The sequence below is a fragment of the Plectrocnemia conspersa genome, unplaced genomic scaffold (assembly GCF_051122295.1).
Source record: "Plectrocnemia conspersa isolate PC_06_02 unplaced genomic scaffold, ASM5112229v1 ptg000002l, whole genome shotgun sequence".
Taxonomy (NCBI): Eukaryota; Metazoa; Arthropoda; class Insecta; order Trichoptera; family Polycentropodidae; genus Plectrocnemia; species Plectrocnemia conspersa.
The window spans coordinates 24,794,019-24,816,698 of record NW_028277166.1 but is presented as its reverse complement, the minus strand read 5'-3'; the positions used below and the strand labels follow the sequence as shown (position 1 = coordinate 24,816,698).

The 22,680-nt window shown below is 32.0% G+C and overlaps 1 protein-coding gene and 1 long non-coding RNA gene across 3 annotated transcripts in view; one reads left to right on the top strand and one right to left on the bottom strand.

Moving 5' to 3' along the window:
• Positions 1-22,680, top strand: part of Hers (Histone gene-specific Epigenetic Repressor in late S phase) — a 386,163-nt gene that overhangs the window by 7,952 nt on the left and 355,531 nt on the right. The window lies entirely within an intron of this gene.
• LOC148238145 (uncharacterized) lies at positions 138-9,660 on the bottom strand. Its single transcript, XR_015812711.1, has 3 exons — positions 8,289-9,660; positions 2,366-5,979; positions 138-1,245 (listed from the first exon to the last, which is right to left on the bottom strand). It is a non-coding gene; the product is annotated as an uncharacterized LOC148238145 (long non-coding RNA).

Below are 22,680 nucleotides of genomic sequence, written 5' to 3'. Positions count from 1 at the left end.
CTTATGTTTAAAATATATAAAAAATATATATATACATTATTGATTCTAGTCACTTTGTATCAAAACACAATAGAATGGTTGTTTTTCTTATAATAAAAAATATGTATGTATTTTAATATTGTGAATATTAAAAGCTAGACTTACACAACACACATCACACTTATTATTTTCTCATTGCTACAAGATAAAAAAGGCCTTCTTTCGACTACTACCATTGTCGAAGCCCTCGACGCTTTTCTTCGGAATAAATTCACTTTTGTATACAATTTCCCGGCCGCTAAACAAGTTCTTATCGCGCGGAAGAAAAGCGTCAAGGATCCTTCGGCGGCTCGCCGAATTTGGGGTATCCGTTTTTTGCTTCTGTGTACATAGGTATATTATGTTTGAATGTATGCCAAAAGGCCTTTGTTCCATTGCGACCTATATTTGAGTCCGCGTAACAAATAATTATCGATTCGCACGAATGTTTGTCTATCACCAAAGAAGTTGTGCAGAGAACAAAAGGAAAATCGACACGACCATTATACCTGATACTTTTACCGATACTCGATACCTTGTAGTGCTCTTATTATATAATTTACAATATATGAATCATTCAAAATCAAAAGTAATTATCTGGCATAAATTAAAATTATCGAAATTCCCATTAATGTTATCGGTTTAGTTTATTAAAATCAAACAATGACTAATTTAGTTAAAAATATCCTTATTTATCAAAACAACCAGCCGATTTTAAGAATATCTTTAATCATTTTTTGAAGTTAAAACTAAGAGTCTCCAAATACTGAGAATATGTAAACAAATGTGAGAATATGTAAGCATGTTTTTCTACAATTGATAAATTAGGAAATTGTTTCAATTCCTCTCGTCTGAAATTTAGTTTGTACAAAAAAGTTTTGCCTTGAACGCAGATTTTTTTTTCTTGTTTTGATTAAATTTAATTCATCACAATGTAGTTGTAGTTTTGTTTCATTAAATTTCTTATACAATTCCATAAAAAGGCAACGTCATTTTTGGAATGAATCAAGTTGGCTCGTATTGCATTATCTTTGTTTTTTAAAAACTAACGCTGACTCAAATATGAAAGTAAGGCTTCATTTTTTTTACAAAGTTGATTCGTCAAGCTGTATAGAAAATCAATATGTGTTTTAATAAGACTCGTGATGATTCTATATGTTGGGGTTAAACATATTTCCTTCTTTGAAATCGTTTAAGGTTTACCTTAAAAATAATATGTTGATTAACCTTAACTAGAGTCTCCAATTCGAGTAATCGAGTACTCGATACTCGAGTATTTTTGTCTATTTTTCAAGTACTTGATAATCGAGTATTTTGAAAATTACTCGATTAATACTCGAAATTGAAAAATTTTGAAATATTTCAGAAACAAAAATAACTTTAACTCGGTCCGGTAAAGGTTAACGTCTTGCTTTTATTTGGCGTTTATGCCCGAAGTCCTGAGTTAGAGCGGTTACTATCAGGTATAATTTTTTCATAGTTCCATAGTTGCATAGTTCCGGTCGTCGGCTATGTTAGTGGGTACGACGGAGAAATTTCTTTTGTGTTTTCTGTTCGACAGTCCCGACTTATCTAATTTATGGCAATGAACAATATGAAATATCAACAAAAAAAATTTTTAGGTTTTATGACTATGCAGTTGTAGCGTAAAGTGTTGTAAATTGTTTATACTGATCCCTCAGCTTAAAATATAAATCAAAACAATTGTGTGTTTTAAAGGCATTTAAAGTAAAGTCAGTTCTTTGCGAACCGTTTAGATCTAGAGTGAAAGGGATTCACCCAAATACATCTTCGAAGGATATAGATTTAAATTCTTCGCATTAATCAGAAGGAGTAGAATATTGTATATTGTTAAGAAAAAAAATCTATTCAAGAAGAATTACAAAATGCTATTTTGTCAATAGTCGAAGGAAATAAGAGAAAAGCAGAGAAGGGAATGAAAGACGAGAACATAAAAAGAGAGTTCAAAAAATTTTATATCTATAAAAAGCGAACAGATATAAATTAGAAGTCTTATCCAACGCGTTAATGACAATAAGTCCAACATCAACAGCAACGGAAAGGGTTTATTCCATAACGGGAATATCAAAACCAAAGGTTAGCAGTAATATTAAATTCGAGACACTTTTTGCATTATTGTTTTTAAAAAGTATGTTCGTGAAGTTAAAATAATTGTAAAAATTAACATACTAAGTATTTTATTTATTTATTTATATGTGCACGAATTTGAATAATAGCTATTTTAGTACATTTGGTAAATACTCGAAAGTACTCGAGTACTCGAGTATTTTAAAATTTTAATATTCGATACTCGAGTAGTTGATGGTTCGAGTAATTGGAGACTAACCTTAATCCCTTGATTTCTGAAATCGGGTATATCAGCTTTTGTTACTCTTGTATGAGTACGGATCTAACATCATCATTGAAAAAATAATTCTTGCTCCTCTTAATGCGAAAAATGTATTGTATTGCATCCTTAGCATTTATTTCTACTCCGAAACAAACTAAAAATAGACATTGACGATTGGTTCTTTCATGAATTTCTTCGATAAACCTTCAATACGATTATTGTATGCGTATGTGGTACGGTAAACTAGGCACGTGTTGCTTTCAGTCCATTTCTCTCGCATTTTACCCCGTCTTAATTTCATTGGGTCTTCATCGCGTGTTAATCCCCTGAGTCTGAGGTCTGAATCACGACGCGGAGTATTATCGTGTTATATATGACGCGGATTCTTATTAAAGCGACGCCTATGAGCCCCCTAAAAAACGGTAAATGGCAAAAGGGCCGGGACCCGTCGGGGTCGATGGAAATTTTCAATTTTGAGCTCGTCGTATATTTGACCCTCGGTGGTGTGCGATTTTATCTCAGACGATTTTGTGCCCCTTTTGTACTATATGATGGTGACTTGTTATTTTCGCTAGTGTGTTTTTATAGAGAAAAAAAAACAAACCGGAAAATGCTCATTATCTTATGGTTTTATTTTTGTAATAGCAACGCGGAGTACAAATAGCGTAAGTTATTACTGGTAAAATTTGCACGTTCATAATTTTACTAAACCATGAGAATATTTGTGCTAATTTAATTAACATATTTGTGATATGGAGATTGACTCAAAACGATCCAATTTGTCTTTGTATTTAAAACGGTAACCCCTGATCAAAGCACGTTAACGTTTTAGCTCAAGGTAAAAAGTTTATAGAGTAGAACCTCCAATAACACAGTAAATTGGTGACGTGCTGTTTGGGTGCGTGTAGTCTGGGGACTAAAAAATACTCCTGATGATTGTGCTTATTAATTTGTGGTTGAAATTGATTTCTTTAAAAATTATAATTTGTTCCAAATATTTCTTAAATGCTGCAAAGCTGCATTTTTGTCATGTACAGAACCGAAATAAACCGATTTTTTCGGTTCAGCTTCGGTTTTTGTTCCGATAAAATGTAGTTTTTTTAACGACTTAAAACATTTCTGTAAAATTATGTTATTAGAATTGATTCAATAGCCTCAGACGTTTGAATAAAAAGTTTGAATAAAAATAAATTAGTTCGCATGAATTAAAAATTTTGGCTGGTAGTATAATGTAGGGGTAAGCAACCTTTTCAAAACGAAGGGCACTTTGCCAAAAAATTTACTAGAAGAGTGTGTTTTTCATTAATAACGTATTTATTAAAATATTTTTTTTTATAAAGATCTGCTGTTCAAATTCAAATAAAAAAATCTAGATCTTCTTCATTACTAATTTGAAAATGTGATACAATTTTTGCAGACACATTTCCGTCTGTGCATGTGAATGGGTTAAAAAATGTAATGAAAGTTTCTAATTCAGAAAATTTCTGAAATCTAAAACTGAAACTTTTTCAGAAGTGTATCTAAATGTTGTGTAAAACTAGTAATAACATCAATATATGTATATCAAGTGTCAACAATCACGCAAAATATTGTGCAGGACCTAACAGCTAAATGACAGATTTACAAATATATACATATAATATTTTCCTTGTAAATATTTTTTGTGTATATTTTACGAAGTTAACGGCGGCAACTTAAGTAACCATTCGTGGGCACATAATGGTTAATATACACAACAACTTATCTGCCAATAATACGTTGCTTAGTAAGTTTGCAGATTTGTTCAAAATAATCAGTTACATTATGAAAATAATGCGAAAGAAATAATACATAAAAAACGTATCTCAAACACCAGTAGATTATTTATTATCCCTGTTATCTACTAGTTATCTTATCAAGTTATCCTTTATCTTGGTTAAAATAATAAACTTCAGGTGGAATTTTAACCGTTTTACTACTTTAACGACAAATTTAAATATTATATTTTTAAAATATAAAACGTTGCCTCTGATAAAGCTAACCAAAATACTAATTTTAGTTATCAATTTCACAATTTATTTTAAAAAGTATGTTATTTGCGTTTTTGTGCTAGCAGGAAATAATTCAAAACAGGAAATGTAAATGCGCTATATTTATACATATGTATATGTAATGTGCAAGCTTCTATTACACACGTTTCTGACGTCTAATAATGAATCTCCTGTGACAATTTCGCAAGCAGCTCAATTTTATCTCTCATCCGTCACAACATAAAAATCGACTCAAACGCCGTAGTGAGCGTTCGGGTTTCGCGCAGACAACACGTGTCTTACGCCTTCTTCCAAATATCCCCATTTTCATTATTAATCACCAATTACTATTCACGAGAGAACTGCCGTCCAAGTCTAGCGTGGCTCGGATCGATAGCCGCAAGGCCGGCGCGCTTTTCCACTTTTCCGTTTTTCCAACCTTTTAACCCTTCGCTCCTTAATTGTTCTGGAGAGCAGTGATAAGGAGAGGCACATGTCTCGACGATGAGTCTATAAATAGCACTGCGCTCTTGCCTCGTCCCTCTCTATCTTTCGCGTTCGTGGCGAATTCGATCGACCAACTGTTGAACTATTTAACGGACGCGCCTAGTGCCGTGTCGTAAAATTGTGTGTGAGCATCGAGAAAACAGAGATTGTGTGGCAACAGTTCCGTCGGAGGTTAGGTTATAAATGTATTGATTCGAATCGGTTGTGTACGTGTTATCTCTTGTCACGGCCGTGTCAGAAAATAATTCAGTCGTGTATTGTGACAGTTCTTTTGGGAAGAAGCTCGTGTGACTCACGTTTGTTTATTCAACGTAATTGCTGTTGTTATTGTGCTAATAACAATCGATTGCGTAAATATTTATTTGTTTAATCGAGTCATTGCTCTCTCGTTTTGGTATGTATACAAATATAAATGTTTCCATAATTATTCCGGGAATTTATGGAACTAATTTGATCAATGCTGATAAGGGTCATTTATTACGAGTGTTAATTTGTTGATATCTGATTTTATCGCTTGCTTTTGCAGCGTACGTTGCTTCATGTCCGACATAAAATGTTATTTTCGGAGCTGAAAGTATCCACAGTTTAGTAATAGCAGTATTTAGCAGAGATGTCACTATTGACACTTTGAAACAGGATATGCTTATTTATAACTACTGATCAATATAATAAAATAACATAATTTAATATTTTCAATGCACTGAGACAATTTTTTAGGAGGAAAATTTAAATGAGAAATATATATAATATTTGTTTGTGGATTACTGTTGGTCAGATTAGATGAGAGCGAACTGTATCGAGTGAGCATTCAGAACGGTATCTCGACCTTTGCATGAATTAAAAAATATATATAATTAAAAAAGAGGATCTTGTAGTTGGGTATACCTATAATGCGATAAGTTATTAAACAATTTGTATAAGGTAAATCTTGATGCAAATTTATATAATCTTATTTTTAAATATATTAATTGCAGAGAGTTATTATTGGGGTGTTCACTGTTCTTACCAATGCATTTAATTTGTCAAACAGTTGAATAAAAATAACACATTATGGCCAACGACAAAGGTGTGTCATCCATCCAAGTACCGACCACGCTTAACACGTTAACTGCCAACCAAAATTTTGAAAAATACTGTCCAGGCCAAAACGAATTTTGACTGGATATTGCATATATAATAATAAATGATATAAATAATTAGTTAGTGGTTGAAAAATGCAAGCGTAACGTGTTATTGGGGGTGTCCGCCACCCATGGCCACCATGGCTCTGTAGAATAAGTGTCCGCCATTAGTGGCCACCATGGCGCCCTCGAATATTTACCAGTGTTTTACTACTGCACGATAAAACTATATTAGGCCTTTCATCAATCTATCAACAGTCGCTGACTATGGTGCCTGAACCTTTTAAGTGGATTATGAATACAACAGGTATCCTAAAGTATGGTGAGAAGACATATACCTGCTGTCGCGCAAACAAATTAGAATAATCATGGATGATTGATCCCCCAGCCAGAAAACATACTCTTATCTAACTTAAATCAATTTATCAGGTATTAGAGGAAAAACTCAAACACCTTCAAGTTGACTACATGCCTGGACTGATACCGATAAAGACGAAATTAAGAGATTTTTAGGTCTCATTATGTTTATGGGACTAGTAAAACTACCCAACATTCAACTATATTGGAGTCAAGAAATTCCATTCCGGCAAACATTTCCGCCAAGCGTGATGAGCAGAAATCGCTTTGAGATCTTGCTTCATTTCACAGACAACAACACTTCTGATTCAGAAAACCGGCTGTGGAAAATATTCAATCTGGTCGACGAGTTGAACAATAATTTAAAAAAATACTATAACCCTCATGAAACTGTTTGCATCGACGAAAGTTTTGTTCCTTTTCGTGGACGAATAGGTTTCAGGCAATATATGAAGCATAAAAGGAACAAATATGGAATCAAGATATTCAAATTATGTACGTCCTCGGGATATACATACAGCCTGAAAATATATACAGGCAAACAGTTGAATGTTGTTGGTTCTGTACCTACAAATGTAGTGATGGAACTGTGTCAACCGTTATTTAAAAAAGGTCATACTATATGCACAGACAACTGGTATACTAGTATTGATGTAGCTAATAAATTAATAACAGAAGACTCACACTTATTGGGAACTCTACGATCCAATCGAAGAGGTATCCCAAACGATGTCGCAAATGCGCAACTAAAAAAAGGAGAAATTGCTGCTAAACAAAATAAAAGAGGAATTAATATGGTAAAATGGAAAGATACCAGAGGTGTCATGCTTCTTTCCACCAAACACACACATGAATACTGTGACGTAAAATCTAGAAGAGGAATAATAAAACAAAAGCCAAAAATGGTAGAAGAATATAATAGAGGGAAATCGTCAGTAGACTTATCGGATCAAATGGCTGCATATTGTACCCCTTTACGAAAAACGGTTAAATGGTACCGGTAAAAATTGCAATCGAACTACTATTGAATACAGCTGTTGTAAATTCAAGATTGCTGTATATGGAGGTGACGAAAAATAAAATATCAATTGTCGAATTTAGACAGCAATTATTATTACATTTAACATGTAAAAATGATAATCAGGTATCTAAATCCCACCAAGTACCACCAAGAAGTACACGACACGAAATGCTACAAAAAGATGGCCCAGCAGCTAAAGTTCGTCGTTTTTGCGCTAGATGCTATAAACTAAATGTGACAATTAATGGACGAAAATATGCAAAAAATCGTACAAAACGGGTAACTACCTATTGTGGGAGATGCGAAAGCAATCCGCATTATTGCATACCCCGTTTCAATGTCGACCATAAAAAAATGAAGAAAAATAATAATTCTATGTATGTACAATATGTAATTTATAAAATGTTATTCATTCAATTTTTATTGTGTTTATATGTTTTTTTTCTTATCTTTTTATTTTGAAATTGTATTATTACTATATGTATAATTTCAGTTACCAAAAGTTACCTTTCATAATTTGAAAATAAATATTTTTAGCCAATGATGATTTTTTTCAAACCTATATGCTTCAAAATATTATACAGTATTATTTGTTATATATATATACATAAATATTCCAATGAGTTCGATTAAAATAATAAAGTTTTAAATTTTCGTGTTTGGATATGTTCGGTGGAGGCCATGGTGGCCACATTGAAAAAAAAAGTAGCATCAATGTGGATGTTCTGTCTTGCTAATGTTTGGAAGAGGCCATGGTGGCCATACATGCATAAAAATCTAAGCGGGGAAGTGTGCGGCGGCTTCCCGGGAACATTTTACTTTTCAGTTTTTGCCGGCCATAGGTGGCCACCATGGCCCTGCGCGAACCTTAGGTGCCGGCCATAATGGCCACCATGGCAGTTAACGTGTTAATATTGCTTAACTTTGATTGTTGGCTACACCAACGCTAATAATGCACTGCTTATTTATGTTAATGCGCATATTATTTGTTTTAGATCACATTACAAATAAAATGTTGCTCAACCTAATATTTTTATTTAACAAAGATATATTTATTTAATGCACATTTTTATTATTGTGATGCACTATAAAAAAATATTTTATATATTGCTCATTTAAATTGTCCTCGTTTCCAAAGTATTCAGAAACTCTTGAAATTGCAAAATTAGATGGATTTCGCAAAAATTAGCTGATAGTTTTGCAGACATTTCGACTCCGCCATTTGGATTGTTGCGCATCATCTTTCTGTGACTGTGGGAATTAGGTTTAAGAGTGAAATGATTTAAATATCAATAATTATAAAGCACTAGTATTATATAAAACATGGAGTTGTATTTAGACACATTGGTATACCAGTATTGTAGACAAAAGATTCATATCAAAACGCAGCACGTGTCGTGTGTATTTCAACCGCACGTGTTCGCACGCGTCTTGAAGAAAAGAAATATTTTGACACAATGATATATGTTGCCGGTAATCCACCTCTCGAAAATGGCGTGATAAACCGTATTATTGAATAAGGGGATCTACTGGATTTTGTGTTTGTAGGCTGTGCAGAGAAGAAAGAAAGAGAGAGAAGGGGATAAAAAAACTGCACGTACGCCCGCTTTTCCAGGCGAAATCCACGCAGCGCGCGAGAGAAAAACAATCATTAATATTTCCTTTATTCCGGTGGGCTGGCTCTATGCAAGCGGGTTAATCAAATTTTCCGCTTTTCTTATCCGGCCCCAGTCACAATGCCTCCGCTTTTTCCCCAGGAACGCTAGTAGGTGGTACTTACGTCGGCTGTGCGATAATAATAATCCGCGCGCGCCGGAATCCCGACGTGGTTGAATTATTCAAAGGATATTCTGGCGTAGTACGTAGGTTATGGGAATGATCGTTCGGGTTTCACGGGATGTGCCGAAAGGTGAAAATTTTCCCGGGAAAGCTCGTCGTTCCTTGTCAACAAGTGTCAGATACTGCTTGAGGGATGGCTTGTTTAGGGTCGAATGGGAGTGATGGTTTAGTGCTGGGTTTGTCTATTATGGTTCCGGGACGATACTCGATATTTCCCTTTACTGCCAAATTTAAAGGTTGATCCAACATATATTGCTTATTTAGGCAGATTTATAGTGACACAATTTCTCTTTAAAACACTTCACACTTTATGAATTCAAATTTGTCTACAAGCCAGATTTATTTCGTTGTGATGTTGCTATGGTTATAATCAAAACTTTTTTTAAAACTAAAAAAGTGCCGGAGCTCACTTCTTGTCAAGCTTTTTATTAAAAAAAATATTTAAATACTTAAATGTAATTTAAAGTAGATTTTTCTATGCCACGAATCGCATAAAAAATTAAACAATTTTTTTTCTTTACTTTAGACATGTCAAATCTAAAGTTAAAAGAAAAAAATACAAATATATAAGACATAGTATATTTAAATAAAAGTTTATAGTGATTTTCAAAGTTTTGTCCAATTCTCGTCGAATACATCGTTTCGATTCATTGCTGTATATGTCTAATGTTGTCCCATGAAAAAGCACAGATCAACGTATTTTGAAGGATCGAAAAGTGGCAAAGCTGGTCCGACAATGTTCGATGAACAAAAGTGCCGAAACTGTATTGGTCTTGAACGAAGCTCTTATTGGGGTAATAATTAGATTCATTTGCAAAAACCCGCGTTCACATTTTCATAGCATATATCGAACCCGCGTTCAGAATTCATAGCATATATCAAACGCAATATTTTTTCAGGATGTCTTTTCGAGAATGTATTCGCAAAGTCCGCGAATTTTTCGTTTAGTGATAGTCTTATTGACATGTTTTTAATTTCCATCATCAATATATTCGAAGTGCAAACTCAACATTTTTGCCATCCTTAGCATCCTTTTTTCGATTGACTGTTTCAACGTAGAATAAAATGTTTTTAATTTAATAGGAAGATCATATTCTGAAAATTTTTCCTGGTGTTAAATGTACAGCAGATGCCACACATTTATAATATTGTCTAAAATCAGGGACATCATTTGACCCATCTTGAATTTGGCCAGAAAAATGCATGTCATAAATTTTAATGAAATCAAAATATTAAAAAATGACCACTGACTGGGCCAACTTCTGCCCCTCCTTTGCTGATAAATTATTTAGTAGCTTATTACGAATTAAAAAAACCTTTTTAAGACAAGCATGTGTCAAAACTATAAAATATTAATTTATTATTTAATAAATAGCTTTAATTTATACACACATGTATAATATATATAAATATTAATATTATGTCTCGTTAGCTTTTTGTCGTGTAACCGCAAAAAAATTTGAATTTTATTCGAATATTGAATAAAAAATGTTTGTAGTATTCGAATATTCGTATTTTTTATGGTTTTTACCGATATTAATTTATTTAACCAATTAGTGCAAAAGATCAATTAATTGCTTGTAAAATAATATTTATTTAATTTTTTTTATTTATTCATTTATTACTTTCATAACCGTTACACTTTTTGAATTTTATAAAATATGCATAACACAATGCTGTGCGAATTAAACAAAAAAAGGCTCATGAATTTCGGAGCGGCACTAGTCACTCGGGTATATTAAGAGAAAAAACGTCTACCTGTTTTGCTCAAATATAGAAATTGTTTTTATTATAAGTATTTTTCAAATTTCATTCGAGATAGTGTAACCGAATATTCAATAAATTATTGCGGATATTTCAAATAATTGAATATTCCAAATGAAAAATTCGTATGAGAGTGCAAAAAATTAATCTTTAAAGACACTTTTTCAGAATGCAAAATACAGAAATTTAGCAATACTTTCTGAATTTTAAAACTTCATTTTCGGATTAAGCGCTTGATTGTTCATAAAAAATGTCAGTCAAATTTTATAGATAAAATGTATACAAAAAAATATGTAATTATGACCAAATATGATTACACAAAAAAGTTTTTTATTGTTATACACATTTTCGTTGAGATATGTAACCTCGATTAAACCGAGAGAAGAATAAGATTAGAATAGATGTTTTCCTTGTTTCCTTTTTTCATACTAAAACTTTTTCACTACATGACTATTATTTTCGTTATTTTTATTGACAGTATTTGTAAAAATAAATCCAGTAATTTTCTTGTAAATCATTTCATTATTCAAAATAAAGTAAGGTAAAACGTTCTGATTTGTTTTTGCTGCGATTGTATCCTAGGCTAACCTAGTTTGCTATTCATAGTAGTAAATACAATAAAAAGTGGATGAAATTTGTACCCTGAAATAAGCAACGAAATCGGACGTCTAGAGCCTACGTGCTTTGCATAAGACTCGAGCATAAACTTGCCTATAAACTGTCTGTGGGGTATGAATAAGAAGTTTTGTGGCATTTGGCACGTACAGTTGAACCTACGGATATTAGGTGCACTAGAATAATATTAGTTTTATACAACTATTGGTTTAATTGCTTCGGATATTCGTAGAGCGAATGCAATGGGATTAGATTCGGGATTCGGCAGAATCTTTGGTATCGGAAACGGTCGTTTACAACATCGAGAATTCCTCGGGTCAGATTATATTGGAGCTTCTCGGAAACCTACTGAAGTGGTTCTTACACGGCGTCGAATCTTGAGCACTTTCATTGGATCCCTTTACAAATTTAAAAGTAAAATAGGACATACGTATACACGTTTACAAAGCCACTTCTCTTCCTATAGTTATTTAGTTTTATAGAGCATAAAATATTTCTTTCGTACGCTAATTAAATTTTGTAGCTAGAATTTATATTTATGAACAATGTTGCGGTAATTGCACGGCGACTTTGTTTATGAGTTGCATCCTAGTATATAGTAAATAACATCAGGCAAATACGTAACGTGTCTGCTTGTTTAAATATTAATACCCATGTGGCGTTGAAAGCAAAACGGTGCTTTGTAGTTACAGAAACATTTGTCGATTCGTATCACAAACTTTAAAATTCATTGTAGCTACTGAAACATTTCAGTGATACTTTTGAAACTATTTTGCTTGCGATTTGACTCGGTTTTTGAAAGTATTGCTTTATTTGTTATTAGACGGATATATTTTTTTTGTTTATTATATATTTTAAAAGTTGCTATTTTTCGGCATGACATTGGATGGTATGACACCTATATCATAGATAGCATTATACAACTTTATTTAATAATTTTAATTAATTAACAGATCTTTAGTTATTTTATTTTTAGCCTTTGAACTTCTTACCTCATAATTGATTGACTCGAAGAGGCAATTTCCATTTCATGAGCTTTGGGTCGTTTCCATCTTCCATCTGGCTAGCTTTTCATGAATGACAAATATTAAGTTACCTTATTGATTGTTTTAGGATACCTGATTTTTTGTGTACTTAGATTTAGTCCAGTCAAATAAGGCGAAATAAAGGCTAAACCTCGGAATGAAAGATACCAAGCTGAAATTTTGCACAGACCTTCGTTTTGATGTTCTAAGGACAGGATGAAAAGTCTCATAAAATATCGTGTCTGCTAATCAAGATATCAAAGGTCAAAGGTCACAAAATTTGTTTTTTTTTGCAAATATCTCGCGTTTTATGCGTTGCACGTCATTAGATGCTTCACAAAACTTGTAAAGCATAAAATTATCTACAAGTTTAGTTCTAATATTTGTTTTGTATCATTAACCGTTTTTGAGATATAGCGCGAAGAGTGGGAGGCGTACATCCGTTTATAGAATCCAGCGAGTATTTCTACCTGCTTAACTTGGTATAAGCTTTGAAAAAGTAAACAATCGTGAAAAAAGTGGTCTCGGCAAGTCGTTTGAACCATAATTTTATTACTTTCTTCATTGTATTATAAGGAATTAAAAATGAAATATTGCTCGACAAGAAATTTGTGCGAAAAAATTGAAAGAGTTGAGAGATGTCCTTACGGAGTATGTACCAGATGATAAGAAGATCATTTCCAAATTGAGAGAAAAATATTTAACTGATATTATAGTTATAACGAAGATTGGATCATTCCCTATTTTTTCTTTTCGCGATGCTCAAGCTTAAGTTTTATCCATAGCTTGGTATGAAAATAAAAAAGGCACTTCGGAAGAAGAACACTTGCGCGTAGTGGAAGCTGCTGCGGCGATTATTAGAGAAGATATTCGATCTTCTGTTGTTGAGACCAAGTCTTATCCGCCCCCGAGTAAAATATTAATGAAGAAATTCCGAAAACTTTATTACATTTTCTGCAAGAAGTTATTATAAAGAACAGAAAAGGAAAGACGGGGCATTTTAAAATGATATACACAGCTATAAGTCATGCTATAATGACTTCCATACGAAAACGGTCCTTTTCTTCGCAGTTATTAATAGGCCTATCTGTATTTCTTCATAGAAAAAATACAGATAGGCCAAACATCCAAAAAGACTTTTGGATGTTTTGTCAAGTTTAGGTTTTTTCGCTTCATATAGTGATACTGTAAAATGTTAAATTTCAGCTGTTTATCACCCACAGCCTCGTAATCAACCATCATAGTCAAGTGCCTTAGTACAGTATGCAGCAGATAATGCAGAAAAATATTTATACTCTTGATGGCTATAATACTGTTCATATAATGGGAATGTTAAAAATAATAACTCCAAAACCTGAAGTTATATCTGATGACCGCATAAAGAAATTTACAACAAAACCAAGTGCAAAGGAGTTAGCAGCACTATCACATATACCCCTTCTAGTGTATGAAAATCATGTCGTACCCGGATTGAGCAAGAGATTCAAGTTCAAAATTTTAATGATGTAGAAGAACTAACCGAACAAATATTTAATGTAGTTGATTTGTTGTGGAAGTACGGAAAGTGGAAAAATATCTCACCGTTGCCAGGGTGGAATGGATTTATTGAACAACTTACAAAAAACAATGAGAACTTTGTAACTTCTCGGATTCTGTTTCTTACTTTTATTCATCATCCTGTGAGTAATGTGGACACAATTTACACTACATTACAGTGTGCTATAAACAATGCCAAGAAACATGAACAAAGAACATGCTTAATAACTTTTGATCAGCCGTTGTACATAAAAGCACGTGAAATCGTAGCAGCTTCAGATGCTAGCTCAGACTTGTCCAGAGTAGTTGTGAAACTAGGAGGCTTTCATATGCTTATGTCTTTTATTGGATGCATAGGGTATATAATGAATGGAAGCGGAATCAAGGAAGCTTTCAGTACAATTTATGCATCGAATTCTGTCGACAAAATGTTGGATGGTCCCGCTTTTGCAAGAAGTATCAGAGGCCATACGTATTACTTTTTGCATTATCGATGATGATTTTTGAAGATATGGAAATTGAGAGTTATAATGCTTTAGATGGGTTCATTCAGCAGATAACACTACGAAACTGTAGAAGAATGTACAGGTAACTCTGGCTCCGTAGTTTACATAGCGTTATCCTATAAACGGATGCGCGCTTCCCACTCCCCGCGCTATATCTCCAAAACCATTAACCATACGAAGAAATAATTTAAAACAAACTTGTAGAAAATTTTATTTTCTATAAGTTTTGTAAAACATTTAATGACATGCGACGCAAAAGAGGTGAGATATTTGCAAAAAAACGATTTTTATGACCTTTGACCTTTAATATCTTGATTAGCAGACACGATATCTTTTGAGACTTTTCACCATATATTTAGAACGTCAAAACAAAGGTCTGTGCAAAATTTCAGCCTGTTATCTTTCATTCCGAGGTTAAACCCTTATTTGACTGGACTAATTAAATAAGTCATGATTCTTTCCGTATTACACAATTTTCTCACATTTTTTTGGAGAACCATAAAATCACCATCTAGTTTTGATCTTTAGCTTATTTTATAAAAAATCGTAACAATTGACTTTCATATATGTATAGTCTTATATCACATAATCCATATGTATGTGATTTAAAACGCAGAAAATATAGTTACATGAGCTTTTAACAATATCAAATGTTCGCCCTTGTTATATTATATAATAATAATCCGACAGATATAAAAACTCGTTGAAATCCGCACAAGCCGTAATCGGGAACAAATTGAAATTTTCTCTACACTTTCGAGCATTATGTAAATCGCGCGCGCGAAACCTTCGCGTTCGAGATTCGCTTTATGACTAATAAATTATGCATACTTTATTAGGACCCCGAGTATTTTGCGAGGACTTAACACGGACAATTTTCAGCAGCGGTGCTCGCTTTTTCTCCGAATGCTAGTGAAAAAATCTCGACAGCTGGTTCAAACCACCAATTAAACCCTTTCGCAATATTTTTTTACTAACGCGGTCGTGTGTTGCTTGTAAATATTTCATTGGGGGTGAATCGATACCATGAGTAGTCGTGCGCGTTGTCCCGGTTTTTTTTTTACTGTACCCAGTCAGTAAGAGATTAGATAACCTATTGATTGACCCACACAGGACTGGGATTGAATGCGGGACGACCGTTTATCTTGTATGTTTTTTTTTTGTTGTTGACATTAAACGTATGTCAGATTGAAACTTATCACCCTGCGCCAACGGGGTGGCATGTAGCTCACCCTCTCTCTATCTTTCTCCCATGATGGATCCGCGTAATAAACTTTCACCCGAAAAGATTCTAGGGATATGAGCTTCTGTGTTATTGAAGCCATCCCGAGACATCTCGAGAGCCGTTTCATTTATACGATGGTGCTTTATTAACTTTCACACGTTGAAAGCGGTCGATAAGCGTTCGTTTTGCATAACTGTGGCAAATTTGGGATTTGCCGCTTACGTATAAGTAAAATTCGTAGTACTCTTTTATGTTTATTTTGTATATTTTTATTATGCTTCATGCTGAAAATATGTAATTTAATGATATTACTTAGGATAACAATTTATTAGATCAAGATGTGTTTGGGCTTTACTTTGTTGTGATATTCATATATACTATTTGAGATAATTTTAACTGCATTGTCTTGTATGATTTGAAGATTTATTACACGTGTTCTCCAAACAGAGCGATCGTATGTTAGTACTAGATGCATGGGAGTGTTGTACATAAACGTTTTTTTGCGTAGTGATATGGCATTTTCTTATATGCAAAACTCAGGGTGCCTATATCTTAATTCGTGTTTATTGTATGCTGATGCCTGAATATGTTTCCAAGCGGATTAGCTGTCTTTACAACAGGAATAAAAGTCATTGTGAGATACTCGATCGACAGCATGTCACATCCTTAAATCCCCTGTTGAATTTCCTTTTAGTTTAAGCAGAAGTGTTTATAGGACGATAGCTAGGTAAAGTTGTCTTTGTTGTTCAAGAGTATTTATATCCTAGATTTTTTTTGTCAGGAGCGTTGGAATATTCGAATTATTCGCCTGATTTTCAACTGTATGAATATTCGAATAATTGCTCGAATTTATGAAACTTGAAAATAATTTGTAAACTTGAGCAACAAAGCTAGTCATTTTTGCATTTAATATACCTTAATGACTAGTGCGGCTCAAAAATCCATGATCTTTATGCGTCTTTATTTTGTTTCGAAATGCGAGAAAATGAGATGCTACTTCTCAAAAAAAATTCTTTTACGCATTCGAAAAATATTTGTAAATATAATAATTATTGGCCGTACCTACTATGACTGAAATTCGCAGAAGTCGTTCGTTCCTTATTATCGTTTAGCGCTTATCCCAAAAACAGGTGCGCGTCGTAAATTTTTGTGAAGTTTGTGCTACTTTTTTGTATTTGTTGTTTTAAGACAGTTCAATAATTCAATCGCAGTTAATTTATTTCCAGTCATTTAATTTATATGCAAATCAGCACAAAACAAACGCCGATAAAGATCCGATCTTTATGTATATCAAATTCGTTCCAAGCTTTACTAATTATTGTATATAAAATAGATTCGATAAAATTGTGTATTTAAAATGTTTCATCAATATTGCTGAATTAAATCGCAGCTGATCCTAATTTTTGGTGATTTTAATAAAAAAAAGTATGTTATAATAAATTAAGTATTTTCCTCTCGAACCCTCACTGATCAGTAATTCTCACAGCATTGTGGTATGCAAAATTCATAGAATTCGAAAATTAATTAATGATTGCTTAAAATAATTATTTTTTAATTTAATAATATTTTACGGGAGAGTAATTGATTTTTTGCACAAATTGGTTGAATAAATTAATATCGGAAATCTGAAAAAATATTACGAATATATTTGAATATTCGAACACAATTTTTTATTCAATATTCGAATTGAGAACTCTAGATACAACTCATTGTATTCTCGAAGTAGTATCTAAACAAATAAACAAATTTTAAAGTTTCTGAGGGAAGGTGTTGCCAATTTATTTGAGATTCTGTACGATACGCTAGTTCGTAGCGTCCTCTGCGCATCACTCAGATTCCATTATCTGGAATTCTTACAACGAAAATATATTTTAAAAAGAACCACTAACTCAGATATGTTGTTCGTGCTCTTGGGGAGCGAGAGTGTGTTGTCAGAGAGTCATATTTTGTTGGTTACCATGTTTATTATGCATCGTTCAAATTTTTCATTCCAATACTAAACATCGCCAAGCATATTTTTTAATAAGTATATATTTAATTAAATAATTTATCGATCATTAAATATAATAAAAAAATATTCTATATAATATATTTTTATATTATATTTAATAAATTATATAAATATATTTTAAAGATATAAAATATTTTATTAACTACTAATTTATATATTTATTACTAAAAATAAAAAAAAATGATTTATATTTTATTTTTATAATTTAATGGAATTTAATTGATATTAATTCAAGAAATAATCTATTTTTAATCTTATTAAATTACAAAAGTATTAATTATTTGAATTGTTTTATTCATTTCTTTTTTTATTGTATTATATTTATTTTGATTTTCTATTCATTTTATTTGTAATATTATTATTTTAATACATAATTTAAAGTTACTTGAGAAATAATCTCTATACATTATGGACATGGGAGCTGTTAGTAAAAAACAGACGTCTAATATGTGTGGATAAAGGATTCCTAAGGGTTAATGTTGAAAAATCAAAATACATCTTCAATACTCACATTTCATAGCTATTCTAATTTCTATGCTGTTGTATAGGTTGCTAAGGTTGCTATTTATTAACTTAATTTCTAAATCATCATAATCGAGGTCGGCGCAATAAATACAGATACTTAAACATAAGATTGTCGATTTTAAACATAAATATCGGTTGTTTTAACTCGGAAAACAACGAGGTCGTCGCTACTTATTTTAGCTTTTCAAGAATCCGACCGAAATTGCAATAATGAAACTCTTACAAAGTCCCGCTCTCTAGATAGGTAGGTTGGTCGGTTCAATGTAGGTTTTATTCTGCGAATCTGCTGGACCGGCTCCAAAAAGTTTCCGCCTAGAGAATGATTTATGCGAGATATGATCGCGTTTGTAGCCAATTTCGAGTTTTCCAATATTGCTGCTATGATTGTATTTACGAAAACGTCGGTGAAATTAGATCCCAAAGAGTTGACCGATTGAGATATTTTATTTTGAATGCAGTTTCGCATCGAGTAGATATGATACGTGTCATGGTACACGTGCCGATTACGTGTCAACCCCTGGGCGGCCTTGGAACATACTATGTACTAGCTTCGTGCAGCGTGAAAATAACACGTAACAACTACGGTGCATTGATTGTCGGTTTTCGCCTCGTTGAGCTGAACACGTAACCAAGGTGTTAAATGTTTTTTTTGTTGCCTAAACTTTAGTTAACTGGCTAGTAGGTTAGGCATAAATGTACTTTAACGTTATACATTCCAACCGAACGTGCGAATAATGTATAAAAAATACACTTAACGAATATTTATCGTCGTCGTGTCTTTTCAGTCCGATCGGCGCTCATTCTGTTCCATTTTTATACATAAGTAATTCGCAAAGTGTGGTTTATAATTCACGTGGAGTACCGAACCCTCTAAGGTCGAAGGCTGTGTAATTTTAAATTTACCAGACGGTTTAAATAACTTTTAGTGAATTATGTATTTTCGCTACTCAGACATTTTTGCGTTTTCGAGACGCGAAACAAAGACGTGTGTGCGTTTCGCAAAGAGCATTTCAATAACAATAACCGCTAATAGTATATATAGTGTTGAGTGTGTGATCGTAAACGCCAACGTAACGGTCCCGTTTCGTCGACAATAGGGTGTTTCGAAACACGGTGTGTGCATCGAAAAATTTCGAGTTTATGTTCGCGGAAACGATTTTTACGCTTTGTATTAAAGTTACCGTAAAATTTTATGGCAAAATGTTGAATTGAACAGAATTTTGTAATTTATTATTTTTTGTAATTGACGTTTAAGAAACATTTCATATATTTATGTGCATGTATGATAATGAGAATAGTCAAAAATGACCGTAAACTTTGGCTCGTTAACGAAAGTCTTTTAAAAGTTTAACGGCCGTTTATGAAAATGACGAATATAAAATGAGTTCCAAAGTAGAATATCGACATAAAATAAAGTTTTACTTTTCTTCGTGAAAATTGTTAAGAATTCGATAATTATGATCGGTGAATAGCTCACAAAGATACGTGTATAATTTATGAACTGGACAAACTTGTCCGAAGATTTTATGATTTGCGTGTTTTTTATGACTATTGCACCACCTTCGTTACGTATTATTAAAATCAAATTTAGATGTACTAGCGTGTACTCGTTTTCTTATACCTAACTATCCCCTAAATTGTCCTTAATCTATGTACATCTTTATTTATTATTACATACTTATTAAAATAAACTAGTAACATATTCTTTTCTAACAAAGTATGTATGTATAAATATTGAAAACTTCATCTTAAATATTTCTTGAACAATTAACCATTCCAATCTATCAATCATACTTCTGCATCTAGTAGTTATATATATTTTTATTTAAAACTACTCTCATTGCTCTATTTTGTAATTTTTGCAACATCATTTTATCTAATTTATTAAACATATCTAATATTGTTGCACAATAATTAAAATTGGGCAATATAATTCTATTGTCAATTTTTTTATGTTTATACTTTAAAAATATTTTTTATCCTGGATAATATACCTATTTTTCTACTTATTTTCTTAATGTGTAATTACAATGCTCCTTAAACTTTAATTTTTTTATCTACAATTACTCTTAAATATTATATATCATTGACTATTTCTAGAATATAATTATCTATAACTATTTTTGTAATTAATAAACATACATTTAGTTACTACATTATTTTATAACCATATTTCTATTATACTTGCGACTTCTTTAACATTATCACCTATGCGATATATTAATGTGTCGTCGGCAAACATTTTTTATGTTATTAATTATATCAATAATATATAATATAAACAGATACGGTCCTAATTTAAACCCTTGTGGTACACCGTGAATTAATATTTTCTCTTTGGAATACGCATAATTCTTTTTAATTTTTTTTTTTTAATAATTATTAAACCATCTTAAAACTATTTCACTTATACCGATATTCTCTAATTTCTTCAACATTATTATTCGGTCTATTGTTTCGAAAGCTCTCTGGAAATCCAAAAAAACTGCTCTAATTCTTTGTTCGTATCCTTGACCATCAACCAATCATTTATCACTACCGAGATGCAGAGATAAACATTTCCTTCGGGAAAAGCTTTATTTACTAAATAATGTAATTTAGTTCTTAGTTTTACCCATTTTTAAAAATTATATTTACATTCAATTCATCAGTACTGGTTCCTTTTTTTAATTTAAAAATTAAGTTGTGATTTTTTTTAAGGATACTGATTTAAATTTTCTAGATTTTACATTAAATGTTTCATTATTGTGTTGTACTAATTTATTATACTGAGGTATTGAATTTACAATCTTCTTTATACTCTCAATGTAGCATGTTTTAATTGCTTTGCTATCTTTGTATATATTTTCATCAATCTCTATATTTATTATGTCATTTTTCTGAATAGGATTAATTTTTTTATTCTTTTTCACATCTTATTTGGTTCAATTTTAATATCATTTTTTAGCTATTGCTAATGCTTTGACTGCCATATTTATAGATTGTTGGTATGTTTTTCCTTTTTCTTTTAAAATTTTATATTCTACTCGTCTTGTTTTTATTATTTTAAATATTTTATATGATTAATCTCGTAGCTTTATATCATTTTGAACATCATCATTAAACCACGTTTTTGGATTGAATCGATTTTCTGTTTTAAAATTATATTGAATTTTTATTTTACTATACACAATATTCTTATAAATATTGTTCCATATCTTATTAACATCCATGTTATCTACATTTCAGTCACATTTTTGTAATTCTATTCTTAATTTGGTATTTTTTTAACCCTAATCACATTATGTTTTTTAGCATAAATATGTGTATACAATAAAATGATCAATTCACTTTACATTGTACTTTTTTACTATTGGTAAAAACTAAAGCTATTGATATGCCCGAGTTATTAGTTTTCCTTGTATTTTAGTTTTATGCACATTATCAAAAATCAAATAAATCTGCCCAATTCACTATTATTGAAGTATAAAAATCCTATTAAAATGTATTTAATGTATTATATAACATGATGTTCAACCAGTCATAGGGCGTATGGTATCGCTATATGCCCCAAGCAATAGTTCTATCAGCTGTTTACTGGTAGTTTCATATCTTTAGTCAGCTATTTTATTGAGTGATGATTTGTGTGCCGTAAATATATTTGTTTATATTGGGGGGGAAATACCCATATCATGCAAAAACGTTCCGATTGGTCGCAGAATAAAAAAGCGAAGTATTAAACCTTCGCCTAGAAGTCTAGATTTATGAAAATGGTAGAGCTAAAAGGTATGCAAGCAAGGCAGAAAACAAAATAAGTTGTCGCCTTGCTCTGCAGAATAGCTGTCGAATGGCAAGAAATAATTACACGGGATGTTAATTAAATAAGGAAGCGCGCAATATGCGCACGGCCTAGTTTAAAATCTCTTGCTTTCAACGATCGGCCCGCTAAAGATTGTAAACACCGTCTACCATACAATGTATTTAAGTTGCTCACTAAACAAAAAGTGGGGAAAAATGTGTAGCGAGCAAAGATTCGTAAGAAGAACGAGTCAATGTATTTTTAAACGAAGAGATCAAAATTTGCATTTATTTTTGCATAATGGAACACTGATCATATCAACATCGTGCGTTGGCCGTAAAATAGCCAAAGGTTCTAAATCTTATTAAAAATCTGCGGTGAAAGCTGAAAGTTCTCTTTTCACGTTGCAGTCGATGCTATCATTTCATTCCATAAAGAAACACTTAATAAATTAGTTTTACTTGTTTATTTTG